This window comes from Panthera pardus, unplaced genomic scaffold (genome assembly GCF_024362965.1).
Source record: "Panthera pardus isolate Hobbes unplaced genomic scaffold, ASM2436296v1 HiC_scaffold_7, whole genome shotgun sequence".
NCBI lineage: Eukaryota > Metazoa > Chordata > Mammalia > Carnivora > Felidae > Panthera > Panthera pardus.
The window spans coordinates 75,259,433-75,270,315 of NW_026527002.1; positions in this window are offsets into that span (position 1 = coordinate 75,259,433).

A 10,883-nucleotide genomic window follows, 5' to 3' on the forward strand; every position below is an offset into this window, starting at 1 on the left:
AAGATTTAAAAGGCCCTGGTAGCCCTTATTTATGGAGTTTAGGTTTTCCTTTAGCCCTGGGTGAAAATGGGGGGTTGCCGGGGCCCTAAGTACTAATGAATTTTGTGCTGTGTTCTGCCTCCTGGCATGAAGTGCTTAATAAATGTTCCCATCTTTCTGCAGGGAAATCTCTCTCTCCGCTAATTGCTGTCAGCATCCATCAGGATCACGGAGAAGAGCAACATCCCAGCCAGAGGGCCTTGGGCTTGAGCTCCATCACCAGGAGATGGTCTCTTTGGGAAGGCCGAGCGACCCGGAAGGGGCTGCACCTACCGGGCATCTCCACCAGGAGGCGCACACAGAGGGGGTCTGGACCGCCAGTGGGCAAAGGGTGCCCTGGAGCCCTGAGCGGCCGCCTGGGGGCCTGGGTGTGGCTGAGCTCTGGGGTTCCTGGGATTCCATCAGCCTCGGAGACCGGCCCCCATTGATGTCTTTCATATCTCAGACCAGCCCTAAAGGTTTGGTCACAGGGGCTCTGCTGATTTCAAAAAGAAAGGTTTGGAACACAATCCAATCCTCACTTTTTACAGGTGACACAGCCCTGAGGCGGGAGGGCGGGGGTGGGGGGTGGTGGGCTGGGGGGGGGGTGTGGGCAGTGTGTGAGGAGGGGGGCACCGCAAGGTCAAAGCGACAATCAGGTTCAGACCTGCGACGTGAACCCGGGTCTCCTGATCCTGCGGCAGTGTTTCTGTTCTGTTTGTGCTGTAAATTTTCCCACGGCCCTTGTCTGTCACCGCCTGTGCAAGCCCCAGGGCTCTGTGTGTAAACCTCAGAGACTTGTAAATGAGGGAGAGGCGTGGGGTGGGAGCGAGCCCCCAAAGGGCAGGCGAGCTCCCACCTGCCGGGCCCCGGTTTAGGAACCTCGCACGCCTTTTTGGTCAGGGAGTATTTGCTGAGTGCATAGCAACGTGCGGGGGGAACCAGGACGCAACGAGACTCGGGGCCTGATCTTAGGGAGCGTGTATTCCGGAGCGGGAAGGGTGAGGAAGCAAACAAGTGAACACGGAGATGCTGTGCTTATCTCCTTCTGTTCTTTCACCTGCACTCACGGTTGCCCCCCGGGCCGTGGTCCTGTGCTCCCACCATCTCTGGAACCTCGTTTGGCCACCACATGCTTCTAGGCCACATCCTTGGTGTCCTAGCTCCCAAATGGCATTCGTTCTGAACCTGCTGTGTGTGTGTGTTTTTTTTTTTTATGTTTATCTATTATCTTGAGCGTGAGAGAGAGCGAGCGAGCGGGAGGGCCAGAGGGAGAATCCCAAGCACTGTCAGCACAGAGCCTGATGCAGGGCTCCAACTCACGAACCGTGGCATCGCGACCCGAGGCGGAAATCAGGAGCGAAGCACCGAACCAGGGTGAGCCACCCAGGTGCCCCCGAACCTGCTTTTGCATTGCCCTTGTTTCCCCCTGTGTCGGCGGGTGGCGGTCCCCACTTCTGTCACTTCCGCTGGCGGTCTGGGTCATGGACTCTACTCCTGTCCTTGGATGATTCGTGTTCTGATACCTCCCCCCCTCCCCCCCCCCCCCCTCCCCCCTCCCCCCCCCCCCACCGCCACGTCCACACTGGCTTCTGCGCTGTCCTCTGCTCTCCCTTCATGGGGTCCCTTCCCGTGTCCTCCTACTTCCTCACCTGCCGTCTCCTCTGCTGCCTACTCCCTTTGGGCTGAAGCCCCTAACCCCACCCACAGCATCGGCTTTGCCTGGTTGCCATCAGACCCCAAGCTGGCGGGACCGGGGCCTCTCCCCTGCCTGCCCCTTTACTTTGCTAGTCACCGTCACGTGGCTGGTTACTTCTTCTTGAAGCTGCTCTGGGCTTCACTCACACTCCAGCTCTTCCTCCTCCCGTCCCAGGCTGCTTCCATCCCTCTCCTCTGCCGGGCCCCCTCCCCTGCCCCGGGTCTGACTGTCGGACCACCCACGGCTCTGTCCTGGGTCGTCGTTCTCTCCTTACGTGACCTCATCCGCTTCCACGCCGTTAAACATCATCTTCACGTAACGACTTCCAAATGTCCTATCTCAGCACTAACATCCTGAAGCCGCACGCTCGTACATCCTGCTCCCTGACATCTCTACTTAGATGACTAATGGGCACCTCAGCTCCAGACCGCAAAAAGTCTTACTTTTCCCACCTTGGCTCCAAAGCTGCTCCTCCCTCCTTTTTTTTTTTTTTTTTTTTTTGCCATTTCTGTGACTGTCACCATCTTCTCCCTTCTGCGGAAGCCCAGGGTCCCGGGAATCATGTTGAGTGCATCTGAACGCTTCACCCCGCGCCCAGCCCACCCGTGAGGCCGGTGGGGCGCCCTCCCGAAGAGAGATCCTGAATCCGCCCGCTTCTCTCCCTCTCCCGGCTGCCACGTGAGCCCCCCACCCCTCCAGCTCCCTTAGCTCCTCGCAGCCATCCCCACTCGTCTCCATGGTGCCTCTATCACTTTCTAGGATCTAATCTGTTCTTTACACAGCACCTGAGTGCTCTTTCGAAAACATAAATCAGATCTCATCACTCACCCCACTGAAGGACTTCCAGAAATCCTCGATTGCACCTGCACTGAACATTTTGCTGTGCCTACCCAAGTCTCTACGCGAGCTGGCCCCCGCCTCCCTCTGCCTCTGCCTTCATCCCACATGGCACTGCCTTCTCTCACATTTTGTTCACGGTGCGCCTTCGATTTTCCTCCGTTCCCTCCCTCCCTTCCTTCCTTTCTTCCTCCTCTAAACACAAAGTCCATTTCCACCTGACAGCCTGTGTTAGTTTTCTGTTGCCATGTAGCAAATTGTCACAAACTTATCAGCACGCACAGTGGCTCCATAGCGCTGGCCTGCCTCCGTCCCCTCCTTCCCAATTTGTCAGGGGGAGTCAGCCATCTTGGGGGGTGTCAGGTGGGGACAGGACAGCCTAACAAAGGAAACTGGGAGGGAGCAAAAGAAAGCCATCTAGGGACCTTTGTCCTGGCCCAGCCTCTTCAGCAAAATAGGATCCTGCGATTGATCAGGGGCTGGAAGTCACAGGGCTGTGGAGGACACAGGGAAATATACATGTTCCAGAAGGACAATAGCGCTGATCTGAAAGCCCCACGGTGAGGAGGAGTCACTCTTACCCTGTAATTGTCACCAGCCAGTGTCAGCTCGGGGCAGGGAGTCACTTTGGAGGGCCCTGACAGGAGGAGGGCTGTCACATCCGCGGGGATTCTTGTACACGGGTCAGTCTGGAAGTGGCGACAGGGCCAATTCTGCCACGGGCGCAGCTCTGTGCCAGCGGCTGGCAGGAGCAATGGGCATGGGGAAGAGGCGGGGAGGGAGACCCAGCCTGCCTGGCGCCTTCGGGGGGTTCCCCGCAGGGTGACGGGCGTGCCACCTAAGTCTCGGGCCCCCGTGCTGGGTGATGTGCGGCTCTCTGACGTGGACCAGCTCCTGCTGGCCACCTGCCTGGAGGACACTTCTTCTCCCCGTCCTTGGATAAGCCTGGCGGGTTCTTCTAGCCTTGGCTCAGATAATGTAGCCTCCAGAAAGCTTTCCTCTTCCTCGCCAGCCTAGGAGAAGTGCCTCTCTATGCTCACATTTCCAAAACTTGCTTCCCTCTTACTACAGACATACTTTGCTGCGTATGCTTTCTGAGCCCTTGGAGGACCAGAGACTATGTCTCTGGTTTCCCATCCCTATTGCACCAACACCAAGCCCATCGCTTGGCAATTAGCAAGCACTCACGAATCTCTGACCCAGCTCTCATGGGGAGCCTGACATACAGCCTGTGAAATAAGCATCGTACCTTCACATTTCCAAGGAGAACCGACATGACAGCTGTAACATAACTTGCCCAAGGGCGTGATGCTGATGAATCATAGAGCTTGGTTTTTGAACCATTATTATTATATTGGTAGTTTCAATTTACTGAGCACCTACTGTGTGTCAGGCACTGTACTCGGTTCTTCGTAGGGATCATCTCTTAGCCACCTTTGCATTAATCTTGGAAGTTATGTATTATTCTCGTGGTATGGATGGAAGATTCGAGAATCGGGGAGGGTTATTACTTCCCAAGATTATTATGGTGTAGTGATGAGAAGGGTCAGGATCCAGGCGTGTGACCCCAGCACATTTCATGGGACATACCTTCTCCCAATCTACTAATGGGGGCCAGGTGGATACAAAAAGGGAACAGTAGAAGATGTGGGTGATGAGTTCACACTATGACAGCTACGTGTCCTGTGACGTGAAGAAACAGAGCGTCAAATAATCTTTGCTGACAATGACTTGACCGTAGCTAATCATTAAAGGATGCATTCCTCAAGGGGGTTGGGTGGCCCGCCACAAGAATAATGGAGATTCAGAGAAACAAAATTGGTCAGTACGTCCGGGCTGAGACATCATGCTTTCGGAAGAGAGTGTGAATGCTGTTTTGTTGTCGTTTCTCGTGGACTTTCTTTGCTAGAGTTTGGGCTACCAAGGGCAGGGCCTTCATTGTTTGTCCCCAGCATCTAGCCCATGAATGGCCGGACGGTAGCCAATAAATAAGGTTTAGGGACACAGATGCACAATTAGCCACAGTCCTTTCTGGTCACCAGAGAGGTGTCCTTTGGTCTGTCACCAAAATAGTCTAGTGGGTTTTTTCCAAATGGAGGTGAACTGCTTTTGACCTCTGGTAAACCATTCTATATTTGGTGGTGTTTTTTCCGTGCTCGATGTTGCTCAAGTAGCTTAAAAAAAGAGAGCTTTACTGAGGCATAATTGGCATTAGTGAACAGCACATATTTAAAGCATACAATCTGATAAGTTTTGACATATGTATACACTGGGAAACAATCACCACAATCAAGATAGCAAGCATATGAATCACCCCAAACGTTTCTTTCTGCCCCTTTGTCATTTTTCTCTCCTGCTCCCTCCGGTCATCTTTCCCTTGCCAACCACGGATTTGCTGTCCGTTACCATACATTAGTTTGCCTTTTCTCAATTTTTGCATAAACAGATCATACAGTATGTGCTCTGTCTTGCCCGTCTTCCTTCGTGTAGCAGACTTGCTTTGAGATTCGCCCATGCTGTTGGGTGTATCAACAATTCATTCTTGTTCATTGCTGGGTGATATTTCATTGTATGAACGTACCACGATGCGTTTATCCATTCAACTGTTGACGACCAAGCGTTTGGCTTGTTCCGGCTTTCAGCTATACAGGTCAAGCTGTGTAACGTCCACACACAAGTCCTTGCGTGAACGTATGCTGTCATCTGTTTTGGGTAAACACCTAGGAGTGGAGTGGCTGGGTCACACGGTGTGCATATGTTTAACTTTTTGAAAAAAACTGCCCACTGTTTCCCAAAGTGCTTGTGCCATTTTACAGCCTCATTAGCGGTGTGTGAACGTTCCGTTCCCCCACCTCTTCACCAGCCCCGGCAAGGGTTGATTCTCATAATTTTCTCCATTGGAATACAAGTGTGGGGGATCCCACTGTGGTGTTAATTTGTGTTTCCTTACTGACTGGTGCCGTTGGCCATCTTGTGACCATGAGGGTAGCTAGTAGGAGGGACATGCCATCAGAATGAAGATGAGGTGTTGGGAATAAGGGGAGATCTTGGGGTCCTTGATGAGGTCACTAGACTGTGACTTAACCAGGTCTGGAAAACCTACCTTGGGACTTTGGTTATCTGGATGGATACACTTCCTCGTTGCCTGTGCTGTCGTGACTCTGTTCCTTGTAGCAGGAAGAACTGTCACTGGTTCACTGGGTTGAGCCAGCCTCACGCTCCACATCTGGAAAGCACGGAAACAGCGCTGGCCTTCAGTGTCCCTGGTGAAATGTCATCCTGAGGAACGTCATTTTTTTTTTTTTTTAAGTGTGTTTATTTTTGAGAGAATACAAGCAGGGGAGGGGCAAAGAGATAGGGAAACAGAAGATCTGAAACAGGCTCTGGGCTGTCAGCACAGAGCCCGATGGCGGGGCTTGAACTCACCAACCGCGAGGTCATGACCTGAGCCGAAGTCAGACGCTGAACTGACTGAGCCACCCAGGCGCCCCCTATGACGAGCGTCAATCCTTAGATTCTGGTAGCCCTCTTCAGCCCCCTCTCCTACATTCTGCCATCATATATCTTCACTCTGCCAAATTGTGGCATTATCTTTGTTTTATAGATGAAGAAACTGGTATTTCATTCACATCAAGATGTAACAGCTTTGAGATAACAGCTTCTCGTCTGACTCTGACCGGGGTGTTTTTTTGGAGCCATAGTCAAAGCTCTGGTGGAGAGACTTCCAGCATGAGCCTGCAGGGGAGGTGGAATTTGAGGGAAAATAGGATTATTTGTGAGTCCTTGAGAACAATTATCGAGGACATTGTGTATCATGCTATAAAGGTGGCTGGGGGGGGGGGGGGCAGGAATCATGGGGATTTTTCCAGCTCCTTTTAGGCTCTGTGGAGAATGATTTTTTTGTAATGTTTTAGACTGTAATTTCACAGAAAGCCTGAGGATCTGGATCAGAAAAGAGGTTGCCTCTGATTTGGGGAGAGGCAGTCCAGTCTGGCCATGCCTCCTTTGTGACGATATTTCCAGCACCCATGAAGGGGCTTTGGGGTGAGGGGGTTTAGGGACACAAATGCACAAATGCACCAATGCTCAAGGTTCTGCGGTTGCAGACCTTGAGTCAAGGACTCGTGTGCGGGTGATTTATTAGGAAAACGCTCCCAGGAGAAGCCAGTAAAGGAGTCAGGAGGCAAGCCTGCCTGGGAAGGGAAGGGACCAAGTAAAGGCATGATTTCAGCAAAGTCCTGAGGAGGGCACGACGGCCTGACCCCTGGTGCAGCTCTGGAGAAGGAGGGTGACTGCCCTGGAGGGCTCTACCCTGACACCCCCTCGACCCCCCATCCTGTCTGAGGGCCACCTGCGGGGAGGCACGCACTCAGGCACTTCCTGTTGTCCTTGCTCTCTGGATAACGTTCTCCAGCACACTGAGCAGGGTCCTCAGTGAAAAGTTTCAGGTTTGAGGTTGAAATCAAAAAGCACAAGAAGCCAGGGAAGGGGGAGGGGCAACGGAAGGAGATCTGGGCAGACCCCCTCCTGGGGGGTCAGAAAAGTGGGAGAGACGTGCCCCACTCCCCTTGCAGGTGTGAGGTGACAATTCAAGGACAGCTGCACCTGGAAGGTCGAGGTCAGTGTCTGAGCCTTGGCCCTCTCACTCCGGAATAGACCTTGGGCCAAGTTTTTAATCTGAGCCTCAGTCCCTTATCTGTCAAATGGGGACAGACACAGTGACCTCCTGGGGCTGCTACGAGTATTAAGTCAGATTAAGAGCCATACGAGCCATTGTTTAAATGTTAGGTATTAATGTGTTCCAAGCAAAAGACATCCTTCTGGTGATGTTTGTGACCATTTCCGGGGGGAACGTCTGGGTGAAGGGGTGTATTCTGATTTGGAGCAGACTCAGAGAAGTGCAGAGTATGGGAGAAAGGAAATGCAGACACTGGCTCAAGTCACGTGGCCAGAAGAGCTGGGGTTGAGCGTGGAGCTCAAGTCCCTCTTTATGTCTGTGCTTTTCCATGACACGGGGGGACTCGGGTCTGGGCTGGGCCCGGTCGGCTGTCAGCACACCGATGAGCCAGAGAAGACCGTGATCTCAGGAGTCCTGTTCTTGTCTACACCTGACGTGTCCTTAGGCCCAATCAAAGTGGGGAAAAAAAAATCATTCGGGGCAAAGGAGAGAAGGCCTGGATGGGACGCAGTGAGTGTGACAGATGGCCTTGCCCGGGTCGCATCTGTGAAGCACACGCCTTCCCGAGAAGGCTGCCGAGTTCTGAGAGGGGGATTCCCTGGGGGGGGGGGGGGGGTCTGCCAGCTGTGGGCGTCAGCGGCTGTAACAGCCAGCTGACCTTTGCAGGGAGCCCATCAGTTAGTGCAGGACGCGCCCACCCTGGCTTCCCTGCCCCGGGTGAGCGTCTTGCCTCTGGGGTGTGCAAGAGGCAGAGCCTGTGCTGTGTTGGGGGGGTGGGGGGAGCTCAGCACGAGCAGGGGGGCCCAGGGAGGGACCGGAAGAGGCCGTGCTCCGCATCCGGAGGACTGTGTGTAGGTCCAGATACCCAGGAGCAGGGCCGAGCAGATCAGGAGAGCCCCAGGAGGAAGGGTTAGGGCCTTTCTACTCTCTCATTACTTGAGACCCAGCAGGTGTCTTTGCCCTTCAGGGAATATTCCCTCCGTACAGAGAAGGAAAAGGGATTTTAGGGGCTAAGGGAAAGCTATCACCACCTAATGATGCTGGTGCAAACGTATCTATTTTTTCAGGGCGGGGTTTCTCCCCCTCCTTGAAGGGAACTACCTTTGACCTATAAAACAGGAACTGAGTTTATGGGTGTGCATGGAGAGGATTTGCAGAGGGGCAGGGAAAGAAGAGACACGATGACGGAGGAGGGGGAGAGAAGTGGACAGAGAGTGGCAGAGACCAGATGGCAAGGACCGGGATGGTATAAAGGTACTTGTCTGGGCGGGTGTGTTGGGGGGGAGCTGACCGTCTGCGTGGGGAGGCCCGGAGAGGGGGCTGGGGTCTCAGGCGGGTAAGCCCAGCCCGGGGTGAATTCACCCCTGGGACTCTCAATTTAGCTTGAAGGGAGGGGCCCAGAAGACCCCAGGAGAATATTGCTGAGAGCAACTCCATAAATTTGATTTCCTGAATGGTTTGGCAAATGTCACAATTTCTTGAAATGTCACACACCCCAACATTTTGCAAAGGCAGTCCCTGTCCTTTCACTGTGCATCAGCTGAGAGAGAGCAAGTTAGAGGCAGGTATCACACGTGAGAAGCCACCCGGGGTTTTGGACCTGGCCTGAGGCTCGGGGCGACCGAGTCTGGGCAACCTTGGACTAGCTGCTTAGTTTCTCTCAATCTGCTTTATCCTCAACACGGGGCTTCATGAAGAGACACCTTGGGTGTTGCTACGAGAAGTGAGGTTGTCGGTTAGGTCCGCCGGCTCCCTGGGAGGGGATTATTCCTCCTTGGGGTTTTGTGGGTTCTGTTCTTATTGCCCCCAGCCCAGGGGGAAGCACGAGACAGAGCAAAACGGAGGCCAAGGCTGGAACACTGAGGCACCGTGCAATGTGTGTCTTCACTTGTCTCTGCGGTTGGGGTTCTGACTCCATGTACCCATGGAACCAGAGGTTGAAAGAGAAAGTACAACTCTGTGACTTTAGGCAAACGCTGTATAATTTTGAAAATAGTTTCTAGCATCCGTTAAACTGATCTGGGGATATGGCTTCTAACTGAGGCCACAGCTGGTCTTCCTATCCCTCTCCCCTGAACTGAAGAAAATCAGGCCTTCAGAGGAACTGAGTCCCGACATGTGTGCCCTTTGGGGGGCCAGGCAGAGAACCCACCCAGGGCCGGCCGCCTCGGGGAAGGGGGCCTGTTCATAGGCCCCCTTGCTGGCTGCCGTCACTTGGTTCCCTCAGTGTCCAGACAGAGGGTTAGGGGTTGGGGTCTAAATCATTTTCTTCTCAAGAGGCTCTTGGGTCCTTAGGTCAATGTTCCCGTGTCCCTAGAGGACCATGGCGACTTTCATTAAGGTAAAAAGCCCCCGTGTACCCTTCCCCGAATGTGGTTCCTGCTTGCTCTGTGTGCATGTAATTCAAACGGCCACTGACATGGTTTATCCAAGTTGGTTGTGTTCACTCTAAAAATAGAGAAAAGCAGCAGACAACTTTCAAACACGAACAGCTTCTAACATTTGCACTTCAAGACAAAAAACATAGACAAAGACGCGGAGGTGCCCCCATCAGACCCCGGGCCACATCAGCTCTACACGACTTTGGCCGGGAAGGGGCCACAGGAGGATCTGGGGGACAGAGAACTGAGTCTGGATGGAGACCCAGGTGGGATGGGTGTGCCCGGAGGTTGGCTTCCTCCGCGGCAATTCTCAGAGGTGTAGATGCTCGCTTTTGTCCAAAATGGAGGGTTCGGGGAAGTACAGGCTTTGGTGCTGACGGCAGGGGGGCTGGGGGAGAAGGACCTGTAGTAGTCCGTGACCCCTGTACCTTCTACCTGACTGATCCACCTGGATCCACTCATCCCCAAAGCCCCAGCCAGCCCTGCACCTTCCGGGCATAGGGGCCCGTGAACACCCTTTCCGTGTACCTCGCTTGGGTTCAGTTCATTTTCTGTGCAACTGGAATTTTTTGAATCATGTACTGATTTAACGTTTATCTTTATTTATTTTTGAGAGAGACAGAGCGCAAGTGGAGGGAGGGAGGGAGAGAGGGAGACACGGAATCGGAAGCAGGCTCCAGGCTCCGAGCTGTCAGCACAGAGCCCGACGCGGGGCTCGAACCCACAAATCCGTGAGATCATGACCTGAGCCGAAGTCAGACGCTTAACCGACCGAGCCACCCAGGCGCCTCTGTTCTAATCATTTAGAAACGACTGTAGAGTGCAGGGAGGGTATAAGGGGGCTTCGTGGGGGGGGGGGGGGGTGTCCATCTTTGGGTGCAAACGGCACTCAATTCTAGGAACATGGAGTTCATTTCCAATCTCCCCGAGTCCCAGCGGGGGCTCCCTGGGGAAGCCAGTGCCATGGTAGAGCCTCAGTTTCCCCCTTTGTACAGTGAAGGAAATACCGGTAGTGCTGAGGGTCCGGTGAAATGACACGTGTGAGTGAGCCGTGTGCCCGCACAAGCACTAACCCAGCAGGCTCTGCAATTTCCTTCTCGGTAATACCTGCTGTTTTCCATCCTGTTTTCTCCCGTGGTAATAATGGTGATTACACCTGACACACTGGAGTTTTACTCACCTCAGAATGCTATCATAGGCAGTGTCTTGTTTTCTTCCAGTGCATTTCCTTTTGGATTCAGGGGGCCGCTGTGCCGAGGGCAAGTGGCTG